Consider the following 18,967-nt stretch of genomic DNA (forward strand, 5'->3'; position numbering starts at 1 on the left):
TGGAAAGTAGTGAGATTTTTTCAGAACACACTGATTCTGAAAAACATATGTCAATTACGAAGTGCAACTAACAGAAATTTTAGCCTGCTTTTATTTTCTTACAGTTTTGCTGCACCCAGATACACAAAAAGCCTCAAGCCCTGCTGCATGTACCTTCCCACAGACTGCCAGCACACACTGGGGCTAGAAAATCCATTCTGTAGGAAACCTGACGTTAAACTTCACTGCTGTCCAAGCATATGTTTATTGAGGTGAGCTTTAAACAAGAAAACTGCAGCTCTCTGGACAACCTCCACTTGTCAATGCTTTTCTCCTCAGAGATCAAATAGTCCCGAGATCCTACAAGAGTAAGTAGCAAGTAATCGATGTACTTGCTCACCACACACCTCATCTTCATTGACTTCCACCCTGCAGAAAGGGAGAGCAACTATTGTCATATTCCCCATACAGGCTGCCATCTGTCAAGTGTTGGCTATTGGCTAACACTGGCTTTCCAAAACTTTATTACCCAGTGCTGCTAATTATCCCTGGTGGAACTAAGCAATAGGAAGTTTTTTTTATTGTTTTTATTTGGACATTACTTCTCTTGAACAGATTTTAAGCTGTGGGCAATGCTGTTCCCTGCTGTTCTGTTCTTTTGCTGAGTTCCCAGTGGTCCAGCTCTATTGTTAGCAAAGCAAAGGAAAAAAAAACAAACAACAACAAAAGACCACTGGCTAGATTATTTCATATAGTGAAACCCAATTTACGTTTCCTAACAGGAAATGTATCCAATTACCTCTAGGTTTTCCGTACCGTGGTCTGCTACCAAGCAGTTTTATTTTGCTCAGCTCACCTTTTGGAAATAATTTATAGACATCTGTTTGCTGACATTTTGTTGCCAGAAATCAGCATTCATTTCCTCCAGCATTTAACTCCACCTTGTTTTTGTTTTCTTCTTCCTTCTTCCTTCCCCCTGGCTTTGATGAGATCCTGAAGTTTCCCTTACAAATCTGGAGTAGTGAGTAGAACCAGTATAGAACCAGTAGATCCTTTGCAGATCAAGGGAGCAAGGAGGCAACCTGTTACTGCAGTGGGATCTTACTGGTTAGCTTTGTGCAGGACGGCATGTATGCATGTCACTGACTACAGCACCATTTATCAGGTTACTTCAACTTAAAGCAACATTTGAAATCAAAAAGAAAGTAATTAAAAAAAACAATTCATAGAAATACAGGTAATAAAATAGAAACTAAGAATTATATTAGAAATAAACTGATATGCAATTAAAATGTTTTGCGTAATTCCCCCAAAAATAAAAAACAGGATTAAAATTATTGAATACTAATATTTGTAAATGCAAGATTTTTAACACCCATGCTTTGATCGACTGTGGAGAGATAAATAAAAGACGGTATCAATTCAGAAAAGAAATATGTCCAGAAATGTTCAATAACATAGTGGAAGCTAAATGATCATGTTTCTAACATGACAGAAAATACAGACAGATATTAATGGATCTAAAAGAATAAGCCTGTAGGTTTTGGGTTTTGTTTTTTTTTTTGGAAACAAACAATAATGTTTTACTTTAAAATGACAGCACATCAAAATTGCACACATTTCTATAATAGATTTCTGTGTTCTTTTTCCCATTTGTTATATGTTGGTTTGAAAGATCGAAAATTTTGCTCTAAGGTGTTCTTGCAAATGGTCTCTCCTAAACTATTCTTGAAAATTCCTACAAATATCTGCAGGCACCACCTACATGCACAAAACGATGTAGCAGCATCTCATGTTCCATTCTATTTACATGTTTAAAAAGCAAAACTCAGAAGTAAAACACTTTAACAAGACAGCTTAGAAATTTATTCTGAAAATAAATCCTTCAAAGCAACAGGAACTAGCTCTTCAGTTTATAACTGAGATCTGTAGGAAACAGTCACGCCAATATTCCATATGAGCCAAAAACACAGTGATTTAATTTTTAGAACCACTAGGAAAGAAAGGAAGGACTAAAATGAAATCATAAAGTCTCTACATATGTTTCTGTTCCTCTTACCTTGAGGGATCTGGTAAAACACAGAAACACCTGACTAGAGTAAACCAGAGATAGGAAACTGTTTCTGACCCTAGAAGGATTAGATAAGCAACCTTCTGCCAGGAACACAACAAACTGAGGTGGGAGATGATAGTGGGCTACAGAAATCATTTACGGCATAGCAGGTAAGTTGTCGCTGATCACTCCCTCTCCTTTCACATGATTCAGAAGGTATTAATTTAAAACAATCTTCAATACAGCATTGCTATGCTTATAGAAACTTCCAATAGTTGGAGAAATGACCACGCACATGCATGGGGGGCGGGCAGGATCTTTGCCTGAAACTTTGTCATCTCTGCCACATGAAAATCCTTAAACAAAAACTTATCAATGTTTCTGAAAACATCACTGAACACCTACAGCCACATTGCCTGGGCATCCCACTTCGGTAAGTCAGCCATTTATTGATCTTTGTTCTTTGCATCACCTTCAAGACAAAATTTGTCAACTACACGTTGAATAAGCAGGCTCACTGACCCCCTGGATAAAGACACAAGATACTGTGGGAGTTGAGGTTCTCCCATCTGTGTTTCTGCCAACAAAATACACCCAGGAATATTCTCTTCACTTTGATCTATCTAGCCTGCAAAGGATTCAGAATTAAAATTAAATAAATCAAAGTAACATGAAATATATGACAATCAACGCGGCTCAGTTTGGGAATCTTGGAAAAGCTGGGCTCACTCAATCCCAAGGTACCATTCATTAGTTTAAATGAAATACTTGCTTGAATTTGAGAAATTCATATTTCATTTGTTTCTTTTTCTCACCTTTGGACAAACAGCTACCTGACAAAGTTATCCCAACTTGCCTTCTTTAATCTCAGCCACTCTGGGTAGCTGTTACATGTTGTTTAAGCAGAGGACTATTACACAAACCTGTGCTACATAATTTCCTGATGGCAATGTCTGAAAAAATCCAGAAGGATGGGTTAGCAGACTGAATATCACCAGTGTATCTCAGATTTTAAACTAACGGGATTTATATAGCTAGTTCCCTGTATAACTTAATAAACGTTGCCATATAGTATTCAACAACCCTCATTAGCTCTCATTCCTTACCTCTTGCAACAACTGTCAGTAACCGGACAACGCTGCCTGCTTCTGACAGGCATTTAGCTCATGAAGAAGGAAGATAAGCAGAAGAAGCAAATGAAGTACATTCCTGAAAATTCACCTTATTTTTCAGACCGTAGTCCAAACCTTGCAATTCCCAAATCTGACCAGCATGATGGCAGATTATCTGCTCTCCAGCATGGAGAAGAAAAGTGGCCCAAATTTCAACTCTCAAATAAGTTTTAGCTATAAGCTTCCAAATGTCCATCAAATTACCTCTAGCATTTCGCAGGAGCTAAAAGAGCGAAGCTCTTTGGAATATTGTTAACAGCACTGAACGCCCTATTCAGACTACTCAGTCTGGGTCAGTGGTTTTCTCAGTGACGTTTATTTGACAGGAGTACAGTGATGCCACCTCTGTGGTCAGTGAAGCTCTGCATCCCAGCTGATGCTTTCTCTGCTAAAACACAGACACGTCAGCCTCAGTGAAGAGGCAGCAAACCTGCTGCAAAGGACTTCCAATATTGGATACTCACATATCCAAAGCCAGACCTTTCACCTTCTGCTACAGCCAGTCCTTGGCATCAGATTTCCTATCTGAAACCAGGCTGTTCCCAGCAGTTCAACCTCTATAGGACTTTCTCGTCGACCATTAATCTCGCCAGCTGAGATGCAAGTACATTGAAGGTTCAGAAGAAAACTTCAATTAAACATTTTTTCATTGAAATACTAATCTGCTGAAACTAAAGCTACCTGCAGGAATGAGGCTATTTTGGATATAAGCCTTGCTTGAAGAAAACAAATATATATATATAAAAATAAATAAGAAAACTTGAAGAATTTATCTGAAAATGCTACAACTACCCACCAGAGAAGCTCCCCTGTTCCCAGACCTTAGTCAGAGCACTCAGCCACTCAGCTCAGCTTTAGGCATGTGCCTGACAGCTCATGCTCGCTGTTCTTCCTGGTCTGACCCTCAATGCATGGAGGAAGGAAAACTGCAAACACAGATTGCATCACTTCAAAAGAAAACGTGAGCTCCTTGGGCAGGGAAAAAGTCCTCTGCTGTGCAGAAGGTGAAGGAAAATTATTGGTGTCAACTGGAGTTCTGTGATCTCTTCCCATCTACTCTAAGACCTATTTAGAAATGGGGTTTCACTGCAGTTTGAGCTTTAAAGGTCAACTTCCCACATACCCTTAGCTTAAGGCTTGGTGTGTTTTAGTTTAGCTTGAAGCGCAGCGAAAGAAGACCATTTCAATTTCCTAACGCCTAAAGTGCCCTATTATCAGATTAAATGCAAAATACAAACAGCAGCACTTGCGTGTCTGCTGACTTGACTTACACTGAAAATTCAGAAATCAAATGAATGTGCAGGTACATATTATGAAAGAAAGAACCTAAAAGTAATTATTTGTGATCCCCATTGTCTGTACTTACTATTTTACACCAGTTAATGGACTCAACCTCAAAATTGCCATGTAGAGTAGGAAGGGTAGCAGGTATTTGAAGGGACTGTTTCCAAAGACATTAAAATTACAACAAAGGATATATAAATAAACTGAAACATTTAAGGAAGAAATTCAGTCATGGAGAATAATTTAATCACAGAACCACACAACTTATTCCACTAAATCTCCCCCAGTATACTGCTAATGAGCAACCCTACTGTTCACTACGCCATCCAGCTAGAGCTAATCTGAGTGGAAGTACTAGTACTCATCGTGGGAGAGAAACAAACCCAATCCAACACACTATTCTCACATGATGAAAGTTGCCAGGAGTAAACACCAGATAAACCCTAAAGCACCTGTTTCCCAAATGGTAACTCATAGTAGGTAAAGTACACGGTCCCAGCCTTCAACACGAGCACCCAGTAAAGCTTTACAAATGCATTTTCTAACAACTACAACCATCAGTACAAGACTTGGGAAAGCCTCTTTGGAATGTCCTGGCCCTCCAGACTTGCAGGCAGAGTAAAAAGCAGGTCAGGTCTGATCTCTGAAACGCCTCGGAAGGGCTGCCCAATAGGTTAATAACCACTGGCTTGTGGTTTAGGTAATTTCCCAGAGCTTGTTATACCACAGGCAATTTCAAATTACTTTCTGTTGGCACGGTAACAAACGAATAGGAACTGCTGATGTCCAAAAGGAGTTCCAGGGTGACCAGGCCTGAAGGATGTGAAGGACGCTAGGGCAGGCCTAGGGCCCTCTTGGCTCTTGAGCTCTCTGCCTTCATTAACCTGCCCTCACTAGTCAGTCTGCTTCCAGCAGCTCGCACACAAACGTGTGCCAGGCTCCCTGGGGATTCAGCAGTCGAGGGGTAGGCAACTACTTCTCACTTTGGAAGCCGAGCACAGAGCCAGCTTCAACTACTCCCCTCTTTGCAGCCTCCATCCCTCGGGCCTCTCTCTCCAGCCCCACATGCCCTCCTTAGGGCAGCCTCTCAGCTGGCAGAGGAGGAGGCTCGGTCCCTCCTTGCCCCCAAACTTGCCTCGAGTTAGTGCTGGCACGACACAAGGGGCCAGCTGCTGGAGGGCAACCAAGTTACAGAGGATCTGAGAAGCATTCACGTACACTTTGTCCCACACTAACTCATAGCAAAAGAGAGCTTAATTCACTTTACAACAAGATTGCAGAACGCTCCTGAACTGACCAGCTAATTCTCTGCAGGAGTTGTGCTGTGTCAACGCAGGGCAAAAGGAGTGAGCCTGAAGTAAGCCCCCTGCATTGCCCTGCTCCAATAATCCACACAGAGATTTGGAATCTAAAATTGGATGTGGAGATGTGCCTGACCTGCTGATTAGCGATGGTTTTGTGCCCTACGGTCTCTACAGTACCAGAACGATTACAGAAGGACATTACTGAGCCGAAAGATGCAGACTCCTATTTCTCTAAGGTGTCTGTAGGAATATTCAAGGAAAGGAGCTATTTTTTCTGTGTGCCCATCTTCAGAAAATAAATAAGGTTACACTCCCCACAAATAACAAAGATGTGGAGGATTCTTTTGTGGACAAATCACATATGTAAATACTCACCTACCCACACACCTGGTAGTAAAATCTGAGATTTTTTGGTAAACGTGTAGACTTTCTGCAAAGTCTTTTTTTACTTTTAATTAAACATTCCTGAAAATCATAACCACACAGCGAAGACTGAGGGGATGAAGAGAACACATGTTCTTACAAGACATTATCAAAGCGTCAGTTAAACTGCTTTTGTTTGATGGACTCTTCCATGTTGACTTCTCTTGCAAGATATTACCATTGACGAAGGACAGGAAACAGCGACAATCTTTTCACCTCAGCAAGTACAACTCTGGAAAGGATTCCCATGAATCGTTAAATACTATTTACTGGTTCCTAGTTTCTTCTCATGTATAAATTCCCATCAGAGCAAAGAGCACTAGTTGGCAGGATATGAATATAAAAAGATAGCTTGAATCCCCATCAAATACCGTGCTATTTATTATATCATTTAGATTAAGATAACCTTCTCATCGCCGCAGCATTACTGGATCGCCTTCTGCTTCTGCGTCGCAACAGGCACATACCTGACGGCTGACTTGTAACAAGCTGCTATTGAATAACCACAAGAAGAAAACAAAAGCAGAAATCCTATCTAAAGCTGGCATGAAATTAAACCATTCAATGTAAAGCTGCTGTGACATTATAATTCGTGTTGTAGAGATCTGTTCACCAGAAATTTCAGCTGCAGTGAACAAGGCCCTCTAGGCTTATGCATACAAAGCAGTTGCTGTGTCACCTGTTAAGCTTGTTGTATTAGGCTCATGAGGAAGAACTGAAATTCATATTTTGCCAGCTTTAAGCTGGAAGCCAGGGATAACGTTCATTTTTTCCCCCCACAACACAACTAAAAGCACATTCAGAACGTGATAATGAAACAACCTAGAGATGTGAGAAATGTTCACGTGGCTGCCTGTGCAAAAGCGCCTTAAAGAGAAGGTAAGGATGTGACATGGTCAATGGGGCTGGAAGGACAGTACCTCAAACAAAGCACATGAAAAAGAACAATTAAAAGGGTCTATTTTAATGCTTTTGGTTTTCTTTCAGCAAAGAGTTTGTATTTTGTCTTCTGAAAAGACATATTGGCCCTCTAGGCCACAGGGAGCCTCAGGGAACAGACCTTTGCTTCTGGAAAACATCAGCAAACACCAGAAAAATAAATAATTCCAGGGTTATTTTGGCTGGCAGAGCAGATTAACAGAAAACTACCCCACCACAAAATACTCCCAGAGCTGCAGGACCAGAAGTCTGCAGCATACAGCTTTTCCTTTTTCCAACCAGCTGGCGCAGGTAAAGGAGAAGCAGCCAACACCACTACCTGGCTCCTTTTTTTTAGAGATGTTTGCTTGTTGGCTTGGCTTAAAAGAGAAAAACCAAGGTGCTCTGCACTGACCTTCCCATTAAAAGGAGTGGGACACCACAAAGCATGCTGAAGAAGGCTCTGTTACCAGTTTCTAAATTTTGCTGGAAAAACTTTGCCACGGAGGACACTTGGGGAATGAAGGAACTAGGTGAGAACTGTTGCACTTTGATAAGCACAAAATGAAAAAAATGAGTGTAAAGGCTACACTAAGAGACTCAATCTGCCCCCGTATGAGGAAGGAGAGCAAAACCAGTATCCTCAGGTAACCTCTCAGTATTGCATATACACATTCCTACTGAAATGCACACTTTTACAACACGTTAACTGTAACCATGTACCAGGGATAATATAATCCATTAAAAAACAATTGATTTAGAAAATAATCCAAGATATTCCATTAAAAAAAAAAAAAAGTTCTTTTAAACAGAGAACCCCCAAATACAACATTTTGTTTACTGTTTTATGAAAGTTCCGAACATCAAAATCATTAATTCAAAATCATTAATTCACACAAGGGATGCTTCGGTTCCAACATGGAAAATGCTATGTACCACATTCAAAGTAAGTATCCTTTACTTTCTAGGTACTCTTGAGAATTCTTCCTACTACAGAGATCCCTCTTAGTTCAAGCACTCTCGCTTTAAACAATACACGCCAATCAATACAAATCACTGTATTGGCTGTCTCACTGCGAGCTCTCAAGGCAGTCACAAGGCAGTTATTTAAACTATGCTTAGGATTATCTATTAAATAATTGAAAGTGATGAACGACTTGGAGTGGGGGGCATCAACAACGTAATTAAAATATGTATAAAAACCTGCAGCGTCTGCCTTACAGTATTTCACAACTGTCCAAATGTACTTTATATCATGATGGGAACTGTGGAGTCTCGTGTGTTCCTATGAGCTGATTCACTCTTAGTTGTGCATGTCTAGAAAGAAAACTTGGCATGCCTTATACAAAATATACCCAGACACATACCTTTAAAGATCACCTTGCCAATACTTCCTATAATACTCAGACCAGTGTGCATGTGTTCTTGCCATAGAAGGGAGAAAAAATAATAATTTGCTCTTAACACCAAATAAAACTGGTCCAGATGTGGATTGACTGTAGTCACTGAATACTTTTTCCACTGAAGTAACACTGAAATGGAGAAAAGGCATTCCTGCTAGTAGAAAGTCAACATAATGCAGAAGCCTAGTAAGTAAACTTTGTATTTCATGCCAACCTATGACATCAAAGCTGCAGAATATATCACACACACACTTAACATATGCTTCTCTTTGGGCCATTTCATTTGTTTTTTCAAAAGCTACCTACTCTTAAGCACAAAATTAAATAGCAACTGAGAATCTGAATATATTAACTAAGCTGTACTGAAACTGTGACAGTGTGCCTAGGCTTTATTAATTTATATCTCATCAGAAGGAAGGGAAAAAAAAATGTAATCTTTGCTGTCTCTGGAGCGGGTTGAAAAGAGAAAAACATGTCTCCAGTATGGACAGTTTTAGAAGAACTTTCATTAAAAATGTGCACCTTCTTTCAAACAAGAACAGTGAAATGTTATTCAATTTGATAAAAAAAATACTGTTTTGGAGTGTTTAGCTTTGATTACACTGTTCACATCTTTCACTTGTATCTTACTTTCTCTGGGCTCTCTGAGAAGCTTAGACACTTCACCCTGTTTTTTTCTTTGCATTGAACAAAAACTGAAAATCAAATATAAATATTTAATATTATTGCCAGAACACAAAATGTTTGAAATGTTCTGTGCCTTACCTCACCAAACACTAGGCGTTCATCATCTGGACACCGTTATCATCAATTAACCTAAGTATTCTGGGTATCTTGCCTAGGAAGAGCTGAGTTTCATTACGGACATACACAGTTCTCTCCAGCAACACTGGAGCTCAGGGAACAGATGCTTATGTCTACACTTCAGACATCTGAAGCTTAATGAAATTAAATCCATCATAAATGCAGTAGTAGCAAACATTTACATCTCCTATCTGCTGATGTCACAACCTCGAACATACGAAGGTACAATTCTGCCATCACTACTGTGGTCTGGCAATAAAATAGATGACCATGTTCCCTCTCCATACCCCAGACTACTTCCCATCAGCTCAAATGCCTAGGCAGAAGCTGAATGTCAGATCAGATCACAGATCAAAGGTGGTGGGGAGGATTTTTTGACGGGTTGTTTTTCTGTCAGATCAATGGCATTAACCTACACCCTGCATCTATGCAGTTGCTGTACCTGAAACAGATTGGTATCAAACAAATATCGAAGAGAAGCTTCTACCCAGATCAGACTGAATTTACAAGAGTTTGTTAAGTAAGATTTACTACTTAGCAAGGAGTGGTTGTTCAGAAAAAGGACAGAGAATTTTAGTTCTCATCATACTGGGCTTTGCAAGGTATCAGCTTGGACTAGTAATGCAAATAATTTCTTATTTTTACCCAATTAACACTCTCCCTGTTTTGATTTGGTAACGTTTTGGAGAGGTCTGGCACTGAATTTTCATGAGTGGCAACAGAAGCAATTATTTCCTTCCACCCCTGAAAGGAGGGAAAAAGTTTCACTGTTGTCCTGGATGAAAATACATGGGGTACCCATGGCTGGAAATGTAAAGTGATTGTCAAGCAAACAAAACAGATACAAAGTCAAGAGTTGGTATAAGGCTAAGAGAAATCTCGCCATTAAGCTACTGTCATTATGCTATTACAACTCATTTTCAGATTTTTGTCTCCTGAGACATGTCATGTCCATCATCTTGAATTCTTCGGAGGCTTAGACAATTAACAAATGGCCTATAGCTTGTAAAACAGGACATTCTTTCATTCATTATAATATTCTAACAGTTGCTAGGTTCGTAAGATTACCAATATTAAATTGAAGGAGGGCGTTTACTATATAAAACCATCTAATCTCATATAGGCCGTCTTATACTAAGTTTGCACAGACAGCAAATCAACACCCAGCTTTCCTGCCCACAGGGAAGTTGGCTCACCTTTAACTGACCTACATAGTTCTGCTCTGTGCTGGTAATATCGAGGAAATACTCCGCTGCTTTGGGCAGGCATAAAACTGTAGCAGAAGTATTATGAATCATCATACTGATTCCTAATTGGGTTTTTCTTAATTTACGATTTTTCATACTGAAGATTAAGAAGTAATCACATTGAGGAAACAATTGCACTGGAATGAGAGGTGTCTATAGTGCTCCAAATTATTATGTTTATATCATCTTTAAAATGAAATTTAAAACTTTTTCATCACCGACTGTGGACAATTCACATTCTCAAATGATTGAATTCAAGAGGTTAAACTACCTTCCTAAAACTACTTTCTTTTCCTTTTTTTTTTTTAAAATAATTATTTTCATGTATTTAATTTCAATAAGATAGCACAGGAGAGCTATCAAGAACTCCAAAAAAGCCCCGTTAACTACTGCAGTCCAGGGGCAAACACCTAGTTAGCTGCGTATCATTAAAACCTCAACACCCAAAGAGGCTATATCCTAAAGTCAAGTAGAATAATCACGGGAGAAGCAGGACTTAATTGTATTACAGAACATCAGCTGTAATATCCAAATAGGTGTTTGGACTCATCTGGACTTGCAACACATCACAGAAAGGAAAATTGGCTTCACTGAGTCATTTCTCACAAGAAGAACTGTCCCAAATTAATCTCGTTTCATTTGCAGAAATAAAACCTCATGCAATTTCAGTGACAAATTCCTCCTTTTTGAGCACATTTCTGTTTCCTAAGTGAAAACTAATCCTACCATCTTGTCCATATTCCTCCAAATGTAAACGGAGCTCGTTTCCTGTAGAGCCACGACCAGAGTCCCTTACCTCTCTAAATATCTCTTTTACCCCCAACTTTTCATTTGCCTGCTTAGATGGGAAGCAGTTTGAGCAGCAGCAGCCTTCTGCTGCCCGGTAATCTGCAGTTTGGGGATTTCCTAAGCTGGAGACATAGAAGTACTCACTACTGTGCTTAATATTCACCTGTAATACTCTCCACAAAAACAAACAAACAAACAAACAAAAAAACTCTTTCACCTGCACTTATTCTCCATGAACACGTTTTACTCGTTTTATATTTATATTTTAGGCCTCTACGACATCCCATGGACCTGAATTGCTTACGTTTTATTTTGTTTTAAACTCCCTGCCTGATAATTTTACCAGGATGCCCTGATGCTTTAATTCCAAGGAACTGTGAGAAAACAGCCTTTAATGACCTTTTCTCCCTCATCAAGATGTTATATAACAACTTAATGTTTACTTTTACTCACCTCGTTCCAGGGTGACAATCCACTGTGTTAGCTTCTCCTCCACCCCTGCACAGAAGACATGATTTATCCTTCCTAGCCTTCTCTACACCTGTCCTGTTTCTGCCCTGTGAACGATTTTGACTACATGAATCTCTAACAGTGACTAAAACTTTCCACGGAAACTGAGCAGAATCTAGAGGTGACAGCAGAAAGATGGCTCTCTTTATTTCTTATGAATTTCATTTATCTCGTGTTTGGTCCTCCCAGAGGCACTTTCCTCTGACAAAGCCCTTCCTTTCAAGTAAACAAGAAAAAGCAGGGATAACAAAGATAAAAGAAAATTGCTTATTCGCTGTGGACATAGGATTAGAGGAAAACTGTATGTCCTGATGATATACCTTCTGGCCTGAGGCCACAGCCTCCTAACTGAATTATGACTAGTCGAATGCAATGCCATACCCTTCTTCTCCCTCCTTTCAGTAATTTCTCACCTGTTTGTTCTTATAATATGTGTTACCCGGAAATGCACTTGGATACTAGCTCTGCCTAACAGCAAATGGCCAATATTCACATTTCATGACACGGAAAATACTGTTGCCAGTTCCCCTCTCCCTTACTCTCCCTGTCTGTATCGTTTCTTTTTTTTTTTCTTGGAGTTGTAAGACTCCGATTTCCAAGAAGTTCTGTTGGGGGAAGAAGGAAAAAAAAAAAAGGTAAGCAGTCAGTCTGGTTCTGTTCTCATCGTACAAGGAAGCTGAGAGACGTAGGAAGTCTGCACCCTCCAGCTTAGCATCAGTACCTTCAAGAACTGCTTCACTTTGATCTCACCTATGAAAATAGCACAGCTAAAATATGAAGTTCAAATCATTGATGAGTATAAAGAACCCACAGCTAACGAGTGGAGCCATGACAGAAGAGGTGTGGGAACAACCAGAGTTTTCAACTGATAGTAATGTTTTGGTTTTCTGGTACATGAAGCCTATGGAGCACAGCACAGAGAAGGCACAACTCTTCCTTATGTCTTGTCCTTGAAATTTTCCCTGTGGTATGGAGACTTCTCCGTGATTCCATGCAGTTCTACAGTTACAGTGTACTTGAACCTCAACTTCCCTTGGTGAAATAACGCAGTCCAACAATAGGTCTTTTCTATGTCTCAAAACATCAAGTTAGAGTCACTATACCCTAAAGCTTTTCTCCTTTCTAGGGTACAGAGAAGCACTCTAACAGGGGCTGAGCTTTGTTTCCAGCATTCAGATAATGGGACGAAAAACAGAACACCTTATCCACTGGGCTCTGAACTTCAGCACCACTCAGGACAAAGTATTTCATGGGCACTTCTTTTTTTTTCCTGCTTTTTCTGCACTAAAAATGTCAACTCCAATTACAAGATGATTCACTTTTTCTTCTGGCTGAATGAGTTAACCCACACTTATTCTTACCTTTATTTGACTATTTATCTCCATGTGCTTGGAACAGTTGCAGCACCCAGGTTGTTCCACACCAAGACAAAACCCAGGTGATGTTTGATTGTGACCATATCACAGAGCACCAGTCGATAGCAGACGTAGTGCAAACTTCTGGTAAGAGCTCGCTGATGCTCATTTGCTCTCTAACATCACGCATGCATTTGCAAATAAGCCATACAAAGGCTGTGGCTGAAAAGGAGCAGATGATATATTCTTCATAGCATGTCTAAGCTGGCAGCAAGTAAATTAATGTTTTGATTTAATGAAGTTGCAGTTTCATTCAACCCAAGTACAGCTGACTCTGGCTAGCATCTGGCTTAAAGGAAATTTCTACTTCTTTCTCATTTTATTACACAGGCACAAGTTTAATGAAAACGAAGTCAAAATGGTGACTTGTATGTTAGTGAAGTTAAGGGTGATTAAGATAAGCAGGGAGTGAAAGGAAACATGGAGCCGTAGAACAGCAAAGCAATGAAATAACTCCTATGAGTAATATAACTCAGACATGATTTTAAAACAGACAGAAACTCCTGAGGCAGCAGCAAATAAATCAAAGAGGCTACAAGTTCAAAAGCTAACTCTGTAGATATGATTCAAAGACTGCATGCTGTCAAGTATCAAGAGTATGCAGTATTTTTGCAATAATCTGGCCAAAGGGTTAACGTAATAAATGCTGACAAGCTCACGCAGCCAACGTGATGAGAAATATAGACTCAACTTTGGCCTTAGATGCCTGCCTGCAACTCTCATTAATGTCAGGCAGAAGTAGATGCATGCGTCTGCTGTCAGAATTTGGCATTTACTATCAGAAAATCTTTTGAATGCATTTCCTTCATTACTATTCACAGTCTTCCATCTCAACAGGCGTAACCAGATAGAGCAACTTCCTTAAGCACGCCAGGAGTCTTCATTTATTTATACAATTACACTTGGCTGCTTCTTTTAGTATGCAAAGGAGGTTGGTATCCTGAAACTCAACCTAGTTGGTACTCTAATGGCATTTTAAGGGTACTTGAGAGCTATATGTACACACCCAACGTACGTTTGGACGTTCATCCATTGCGGGACCAACACCTGGTGTCTGTGTCAAGTGACAGAAAACACACATACATGTCGCATCGTGTGGAAGGCGGGCAGCCACCACAGGGTAGGTATCCACCTCCTGACACAAAGGGAACAAGCCCGAAGGCTCGTGCAGCACAGCTACTGACAGAAAGCTCCTGACTGCTGATGCTAAACAGAGCCAGACAGCTGCTCCACTTTTAAGACTGGGTATGAAACGTAGCAGATGTCCCATGGGAGAATGACCTCTTTGCCCCAGCTGCTGATGAAGTTGCAGAAATACAGTTGGTGAGAGACTTCATCTTCTCCCTAGCTTTCCCAGTGTACTATTCAGGAGGTACCCTAACTACAGACACAATTCCTTTCCAGTGGAAGGGAAGCAATCTTCACACCTTCTGTCGAAAGTACCTCAGCACTGCCAGGGACAGCATGTGACCATTTTAACCTCGGCTGGGAATACTGTGCTGTCGGGAAGCTTTTTCTCCAGCTGCAGGTGCTAACAACAGAATTTGGAGAGATGATAACATCCAGCAAAGTGCTTCCCTGGAAGTCAAATAAACTTGCCAAAGTGCAAGCCAACAAGGGCTTACGCTGCTTACTGAAGCCAAGGCAGGACTGGGATTACTAATAAAGGCTAATAATAATAATGAGACATTTGACAACGAGTTGATTGTGCCAGCAGGTAAGGTACCACCTTCCTGTCTTTACGTGCTGTTTCTAGTATTCAAGGAGCTCATTTGCTCAGTTGGATATTACAGCACACTGAGCATAGTAAGCGACACAGCCCTGACTTAGAACATAAAAGCACACAGAGAAAAATCTGCTAAAAATAACTATAATCTTCTCCCAATGCATATATTCTGCTTATTCTTTTCTTAATTAAGTTGACTGTTTCATACAGCGGGATGGTGCTTGCTAGTGAAGACGTTTTATCATATCCAAAAGTTGACATGGCTGCTCAACCAGATGATTTGTAGGCGGCACTGCTTTACACGGGGATTCCTCATGATTTGAGCCTGATCCTTGCTACTGTTCAAATAATTTGGTAGAAGAGCTCCTAATCATCCGGAGGCTGAACTACTGATACAAGGAAAAAAATCTAATCTAACCCTCAAAAATTCACCGAAGCTTCTGAATAGACCTTGCCGCTACGCATAGAAAAGGAAGAGAACATTTCATAATAAGCTATACTTTCCAGGAACTGCTAAGAGAATTACTTGCAGCAGGAAACTTTGGGGTGAAGCTAAGTAATAAATATAAAATGAAGCTAGAACTGCAGGAGAGAAAATGAAACACCCGCAAATACAGTAGAAGGGAATTATGTGCCTAAAGAAGCGAATATTCATTATAGATTCTTTAAAGATTTTTTTTTGTTTTTGTTTTTGTTTTGTTTTGTTTTTCCGTGGAAAGGTCATAAAAGAAACATTCTCTGCCCAAACAAGTTTGAATTTTTATAGATTGAGGTAATATATGGTCTCCAAAAGAAACCACTGTAATCATTTAGTCTGACCTCCTGCCTAAAACCATCCAATTCTACCAGCTCACCTTTGCATCAGAACTCTAACACTGTTGAAAAAAGCTTCTCAAGAGAAATCCATACCTGACTGAAAAACTCCAGGTGACATAGGACCAGTCCCCTTTACTAGTAGATGCATCTGTTATTACTCATGGATAAAAAGGGGCATCCTACTCCTAGTCCATTTGTCTGGATTTAGCTTTCAGACCCTTGATCACCACGTGGCATTATCTGACAAACCTCTCACCAGAAATTGGCTCCCTGTATGGAGACGGTCTTTGTAGGCAGGGACTGAATTACTTCCCATGTTCACTCGGGTGAAATACATTGCTTGCGCTTCCCAACTGTCCCCACTCATTTTCTTAGACCTTTTCAGAGTTCAGAACAGAACGTCACATTTCACCACCAGAAACATAAACATCTGCATATGCAAACACGTACATGCACGCAAATGCATAGCACGTGTGAAAACTGTCTGATGGGTCAGGCTGAAAGGGTTATAGTAAATGGGGTTACATCAGGCTGGCAGCCAGTCACCAGTGGGGTTCCCCAGGGCTCCACTTTAGGGCCAGATCTCCTCAATGTTTTCATAAATGACTGAGTAAGTTTGTGGACGATACTAAGTTGGGAGGAGCTGTTGACTCTGTCGGGGTGGAGAGGCCTTGCAGAGAGATCTTGACAAATTAGAGAGCTGGGCAGTCACCGACAACATGAAACTGAACAACAGCAAGAGCTGGAGTCTGCACCTGGAAAGGGGAAACCTTGTCTATGCGTACAGACTGCCGGAGATCAGCCCTGCAGGAAGATATCACACCATTTTTTGTTCAGCTAAAACCCCATGACCTCTTACACAAACGTCCAGTCTCCTATTTCAAAAAACCCTTTTCTTTCTCTTACATGTATGACCTAATAAATAACAATGTTCAAACATGCTCAGCCAGTTAACCCAAATACTGTTCACTGGGCCTGTCTGCTGGGATCCAAACTTGAAAATACTGGCTTGATTCTTAGGAGCCAATTTTCATCAGCAATTACAAACTCTATGGGATGCCTTGGGTAATGAAGCCTAACTTATTGCTTGCTTTTATATTAAAAAGGGGTTTAGTAAACTCCACCAAAAAAAGGAAAAAAAATTCACACCAACCTAAAACCTCCACCGTCTTCTGGGGAACCAAAAAGCTTTGTACATCTCTGTACAATCTTTGTTGCACTGAGAAAAAAACAACACTAAAGCAGCAGCATTAACCGGAACTTACCAGGCATGGCTAATGGTTATGACCGCACACTCAGTTTTGCGGAGCAATGCAATTTTCCTCAACTCCGAGTAGGTTGTTTTTTTCCTTTCCCCTACCCTCTAAGAATCCCAACAAATACTGGGTCTTCATTTTAAAATAACAATTGAGAGTAACCAGCATAAAAAAAGAAAATCAGGTTACAAGTGGTTATAAGCTGAGCTGGTATTTGGATATTGCCCTTCTCATTTCACTGCTTTAGCGTTGCTATTGTTACAACCCTTTTGTTTTATAATTGATTAAAAACACTCAATAAGTATTTTGTGACTGATGACGGCAAATGTACTCAGATGATAAACAATGCAGTGAATTTCTGAAGGACCTATTTTGTTTTTGGACTGTTCAATATATCTTTTGTCACAGGAATCTATCACAAATACTGCTGCTTTTGTTACACGTTACAGATACGAATGGAGCTTAAGTAATCCCAGAAAGCTGTGTTATTTTCCCTTTAGTATGTTAAAGGATAATTTGAAAGGTCTCTCTTTTTTTTTTTCCTGTTAGAAAAGGCAACATTAAACTCAAATAATGCAAAGGTTCAACAGAACAAAATTCAAGAGAATAGCACAGTTAAACTGCTATGGCAGTCATCTTATTTCTTTCCTCAGTTCCTTCTATTTTGTTTTCTTAATTAATAACTGGTGTTTTAAAACTGATTTCCTATGGACTGTGTCTTGGCTATGAATGCAAACTTTAAGCAGCATTTGTTTTATTTATTAAAAAAAAAAAACGCTTCCACATCAAAAACTTGAAAATAGACAGTTTTATGAATTTTTTAGTTTTTAGCTCATTTTAGGAACTACAAATCTCCTTCCTCCAGTATTGTTGCAAAGGTTGAAATATCATAACACAACTTTTAATTTGCTAACATTAAATCAAGCAAGAAAAATGTACATGCTTCTAGCAAGCCCTTTGGCATGCTGGCATGCTACCTAGCAGCACATACGGAAAACATGATTGCAATCATTGAGCCGTTTGTGAAATAATTCCAGGCTAAATATTATTTGCAGAAAACAATAGGGGAATAGTTAACATAATAGATAAAATCAGTAAAATGGAATTGTTCGTGGAAAACTTCTGACCGGAAAAGAAAGAAAAAACAGCTCAAAGAAATTACTAGCAGACTTATTTGCCAGTTGAAATCATCACAACAGGAAAGGAATGGCAATTGTATCAGGTGCTGCTTCAGGAGATCGAGGACCCATATGACTTGGAAAGTTTTAGTTAATAGATTGCATCTATTGCAATGAGTTAGAATTAAAAAAAATGGTAATTGTTGATCCTAATTTCTGCAACCATTTAAACGTTCAACGCTAATAAAAGGATGTAATTAGATTACACCGATAAATGCAAATCTCTTCAAAATAGCTGTAAGCAAATACATGTGAATAAGTGGTTTCCAATGAGATTTGACAAGTGGAAAACAGATGGCAACATGGAAGACTGCAGTTCTCCTGTAAGCAATGCGCTATAAAAGCTGTGAGGTTTGTTTTTTAGGTTTGGTAATCCTAGAAATTTTTTCAACTGGCAACCCCATGAACAAAGATTACCATCAAGAATTAAGCAACACTTTGCACCCTGCTAGGATATTATTCATTTAGTTTGTAATTGGATAACAGTTTTGTCAGATAGTTAACAAACATTTGATCTCTTGGGAAAAAAAAATATATATATATATTAGAAAATTATTAGAAAAAGCACAGCTGCCTGGATATTCTACACTAGTGTGGCAAACCTTTTCTGCCCTTTAAGGGACACACCTACAAAAACATATGCTCTTCCTTACCTCAAAACACATTAACTCTCCATAGCAAAGGCTTATT

The sequence above is a fragment of the Oxyura jamaicensis genome, chromosome 6, assembly GCF_011077185.1.
Source record: "Oxyura jamaicensis isolate SHBP4307 breed ruddy duck chromosome 6, BPBGC_Ojam_1.0, whole genome shotgun sequence".
NCBI classification, from domain to species: domain Eukaryota; kingdom Metazoa; phylum Chordata; class Aves; order Anseriformes; family Anatidae; genus Oxyura; species Oxyura jamaicensis.